The sequence below is a fragment of the Agrilus planipennis genome, unplaced genomic scaffold, assembly GCF_000699045.2.
Source record: "Agrilus planipennis isolate EAB-ADULT unplaced genomic scaffold, Apla_2.0 scaffold183, whole genome shotgun sequence".
Lineage (NCBI taxonomy): Eukaryota > Metazoa > Arthropoda > Insecta > Coleoptera > Buprestidae > Agrilus > Agrilus planipennis.
The window spans coordinates 77,753-83,150 of NW_020438983.1; the positions used below are offsets into that span (position 1 = coordinate 77,753).

General features: G+C 32.5%; 1 long non-coding RNA gene across 1 annotated transcript in view; it reads right to left on the reverse strand.

Annotated features, from left to right (window-relative positions):
- Positions 1-5,207: 5,207 nt before the first annotated feature.
- Positions 5,208-5,398, reverse strand: part of LOC108737795 — a 198,204-nt gene continuing 198,013 nt past the window's right edge. The window contains exon 3 of the long non-coding RNA XR_001937904.1: positions 5,208-5,250. This is a non-coding gene — a long non-coding RNA (uncharacterized LOC108737795). The remainder of the gene's footprint in view (positions 5,251-5,398) is intronic.

The window sequence follows — 5,398 nt, forward strand, 5'->3', positions numbered from 1 at the left end:
TTGCAGTACCAAACACTGAAAATCTTAAACAAAAACATATTGAGAAAATTCAAAAATATATTCCATTAGCAGATGAAATAAAAGACATGTGGAATCAGAACACAGTTCGAATTATTCCAATAATAATATCATCAATAGGCGTTATACCTAAAACATTACACGCTAGCCTAGCCGAGTTGAAACTGCATAAGTTTACGTACATAAGTCTACAGAAATCGGTAATCCTTGATACATGCGGAATAGTGCGCAGATTTCTTAACAGTACTGACATATCCCCCTTTTCAGAAAACACAACAGGTTAAATAAGAAGCGCAGTTTTTAATACTCACTGATCATATTTCAGGGCAAGAAGAACCGTTAGCTCCCTAAATTTTAAGAACACAAAATTGGTTTCTATATCCCAAACGATGTGAGTGAGGTTCTTTGGCATTAGCCCGTCTTCACTTGCTCAATGTTACCAGTGCAAACTGAGAAGTCCAGGATAAAAACAGAAAATATATTATTAAAAATCCCACAATTTCAGCTGATACATGCCGAGCATGCAACACATCTCGCGAAACAATTGACAATATCACTGGGGGTTGCTCATTTTTAGCCAGCCGCCAATACATCGACAGACATAATAATGTTGCTTAACACACGCTGTTAGCCAAAAAGTTTAACCTCATAGATCAGATAGAGTCGTACCGTAAATACAAACTACAAAATGTATTAGATAACTACTTAACCAAGCTTTATTAGGATAGAGGCATAATTACAGACAAAACAGTTAATTATAACGGACCTGACATCACAATGACCATCAAAGAAACTAAAACAACCCACCTAATAAATGTTGTTGTACCAAACAGTGAAAATCTTAAACAAAAATATGTTGAAAAAATTCAAAAATATATTCCTTTGGCTGATGAAATAAAAGAAATGTGGAATCAGAACAAAGTTCGAATTATTCCAACAGTAATATCATCAATAAGCGTTATACTTAAAACATTACACGCTAGCTTAGTCGAGTTGAAACGGCATAAACTTACGTACATGAGGCTACAGAAATCAGTAATCCTTGATACATGCGGAATAGTAGTCAGATATACTGACATATCCCCCTTTTTAGATAACACCACAAGTTTGATTAGAAGCGGAGTTTTTAATAATCATCGGTCATATTTCACAACAAGAAGTACTGTTAGCTCTATAAAATTTAATAACAGAAAATTGGTTTTCATATCGTATCCCAAAAGATGTAGGTGAAGTTCTTTGGCATTAGCCCGTCTTCACTTGCTCAAACTTAACCAGTGAAAACTGAGACCAGGAATGTAATAATAATAGTAATAATTCGATTTTTAACCAACTAAGCGAAAACTTGATTATTTTATGCTTAACCTCTAACTCTAGAAGTACGATACCTGGAAATATCCTTTTCAACAGTGACTACGAACGGGAGAACCTTTAACACCTGAATGAGTCACTTCAAAAGCCAAATTGCTCGGCTGTCTCTTGGGTTCGATAAATGCTCATCCACGAAAAGATCCAAATAATCAGGGCGTAAAGTTTCACTTCGACCTTTTCATAAACTGTTACATGATGTTCGTTCACGTTTAAATGCACGAAAACGTGATTTAGCTGTCTATAGGTGGTTATTCACAGAATTAGTATACCCGTTTTTCCCTAGGTTAACAAGTTCGTTAATTGTATTATTTTATAGGGTAAAACATGAGAATGGTAGTCCATATTTGTTCCCAAGTCGGTGACAAGATTGTTTTATTTCTAGTAAATAAATATGTTAGTGAAAATTTGACCTTCTGTTCTTTGTTAATACATAAATTATCTACTACACGGTCTGATCGCCAGGAAGCTAGCATCCCTGTCATAAATTTTTAATTCATGTGCTTTTTAGCGGTTGTAGATATGTACTATACATTTAATAGTAAAAATAAAAAAAAAAGAAATATCCTGGACTAACTTTATGTTGCATCCTTTTGTTGTAGAAAGAGTTCTGATATCTAAAAAAGTTAAGAAATAAAGAGTGATGGAGTTTCTGATAGATTTTGCATAGTTCTTTAAAAAATTTTGAAAATTTTCTTTACCCAAATTTTGGGCAAAGGTCTGGGCAATCCCTAAGAACTGCAACGAAAAATTTTCGTGCATTTTCTCGAGAACTCTATTGTTTAGATGTTAATTCAAAAATAAGGTTACTAATCATTGACCTACAAGTTTGGGCTGCAAATGATATTATCGTTGAATTTTGCAGTAGTTCAGCACAGAATTAATTCAGGTTATGGTTGCACCTCTGAAAGTATATCTATTTTAACCCGAAACTGAGGTGTTGATCCTTTTTTGACTCCAAACGGGATATGAGTCTACAAAACGCAAATAACTATGAATTGCAGCTATGGCCAGAAGTATCCACGACTGAGTATTATACACTCGAGCATAGAACTTTAGGTTGCTAGCCATTTTTCTACCGAAAATGGAATGTTTGGCGGGTTACAAACCCAAAAGTCAATATCTCTTAAGAATCACGAATTTCTACTGCTGTTCTGACTAGAACTATCTCCATATAGGTATTTTACACCCCGAGAGCTCTTTTTTTGCCGTTTTAATTCGCTCATATTTTCTATATCGCTTCATAAAATCATATAAAATTTTACAAATCCCTTGTCTTTAAATAGTTAAATCGACGGCCTTTAGCATGCATCTTACGCAATTTTTGTTGTATTTCTGCAACATTTAACCGAAAAGTATAATTTTGGGAGTGTTTTTTCCACGGCTAACGGAAAGATTAACAAATATATAAACAATTACTCCATATTATGATAAGACGTTTTTAGTAAACTTCTCAAATTATCTTTTAATACATACAACTTTTTACCAATTCGAAGATGTTACATTACACTTACATCCAACCCTATTACAAACTAAGGATGTAAAAATTTCGATAAAAAGATACAAACGTAAAATATCAAGTAAAGCATGTTTTAACCAATGAATTTTTCATTTCTAAAATAAAATAAAAAATGCATTGAATTAGAACCTACGCAATTAAGGCATTTGTAAAAAATGTGTAGGCTGATTTTAGAAATGTATTTCTATCCCTTCTCACATTTAGTTCACTATATATAAGAACCTACGTAATGGTATACATTCAGAATGCCGTTCTGTCACTTCATTTCTCATGAAATCAGTGTCACCATTATCTGTTTTTTTTTAGTTTGTTGGTTTTCTACAGCAGCTGCTTCACAAAACTTTTCTATCCAAAGTTGACATTTCATTTCATTAGAACTATTCATCATATTGTGAAATATCTAATCCTTTTGATCTTTTGGGGTTAAAGAAATCGTGAAATTCGAGTTGAAGACTTTGGAATAAATAGAAAACAATATGCACAAATGTCGAGTTAGAAGTGCTTCAAGTTGCAGAAGTTCAATTGTATTTATTATTTTCAATCAGAACAAAGTACGTCATGTGACTGTTATATATTGAAATGCTGACTACATCATATCAATACCAACACTTTATTTATAATAATGAAGCGTCGTCGACATTTCAAGTACAATTGGTAAGGTTTATGAAGTGTTAAGCGAACGCTTAAAAGACGGGAGAATATGGCACTTTAATTGTGATCCTGCAGACGATTGTCTCGTTGTCTTCATTAAGTGAGACATTATTAAGCGTTGTATTCGACGTCAGTCTTCGGAAGACTAGTCACCGAAAATTGGTGGAAATTTATGAGAAAATCCTCCTTGTTGTGTTTTTTTTTTTGACTTATTTTGAGCATTAGATGTCATCTTATAGAAACGCAAAGTTCAGAAATGGTGTATGTGTATAATTTGACTGTACATAGTTTGGTCTCGTTGTGTGTTCTGATGTTGATGTGGTTAAAAAATAGAATGCGGAGAAACGATAACAAACTTTAATAAAATAAGAACGAAAAATGAAGACGAGAATTAACACGGTAGAACTGTGAAGTTGAAATTAGGAAGGATAAGTCAGAACTTATTTTAGTTTTTGAAAAGAGATTGTAAGAAGGGTGATAAGGAAGAGTTAGAAATAAGTTAATTAAAGTAGGGAACCAATAAGATACTAGTAAAATCTGGAAATTTAGTTTAGAAGAAATACTGAGAAGTTAAGTTTGAACCCAAATCACCGAACAAACTAACCATAAAACTGCAATTAGGAAAAGTAAGGATTATAGACGTCATGCAGTTAGTATACAGAGTTGAATTGTTAAAAGGGATGATAGGAAAGTACGTGGCAATTAAATAGTCGTTTAGCTGAAGAATATGTATAGATCAGGTATAGAATAGAGTAAGTCTAGAAATAGGATTATAAGAAAAGAATATTTACACAATACAGAAATTCCAAACACACAAATACAAGTAATAATAAAGTTTNACAATAATAATACAATAATACAGAAATTCCAAACACACAAATACATGCATCACAGACATACCAAAAAATATATACAACCACACACTCAATACCTTACTCTGAAAAATTAATTATTTTCTTAAAAACTATCAAATCGCCACAATAGAAATTCGGTAGCAAAGGGTTTTACAAATTTGTGTATGGGGTTCAGGCAATGACGGGCTTGAACCATTTTGTGGTAGCTAATGATCTAGGTTCGTTTGTGCATGGTAGAAACGCACTTTACAGCGGTTTGTTGTAATGCACTACTTCCTTTGATGCATTTCTGTTCTCGCAGGAGAGATTGGCTGTCAATTCAATTGACCATTAAGGTAGTTCGGACGAAATTTCATTTACGGTGGAATGGCAATAAATTTTATACCAATCGCTAGTTAAGCCATTTTAATTGACAACAATGAGTAGAAAAGACGTCTGAGGAACTTATAAATTTAAATAATCTTGTTTTTAGAAAGTACCAATTAACACTTAACCTTAATATGAAGACTTATCTTTCTCCCTTTTAAGTAACGAATTATCATAGGAAACCTAACGGCATTTTTCGACAATTCTAAATATTAACTTTTTAACTTTACTTTTTCATAAATAATCGGAAACCGTCTTAGTTTCGAATCATTATTAATTAAAAAATTTGAAATACTAATTAATCATCACGAACGTTACTAGTCCAGCATGGGAATAATTGTACTGGTCAAATCAATGTATTCAGCTTGCAATTGAAAAATTTATTGTGCACTAATATTATCAAGGTTTTCTTTTAGAAACTTAATCAAAATGTCTTACCAGAGACTGAAAATTCCAATTCGGATGAAGTCCATCATCCTGTAAAAGAAAATACACAACAGATTTAATAATGAATTAAATTAGTTCAGCATAATACAAATTTTTAATTTAATTATATGTGTAGTTACTAAACTAAAGTACACTATTCACGCTTTAGGGTGGCGTGGTAAAAAAGACACCGGTCAAT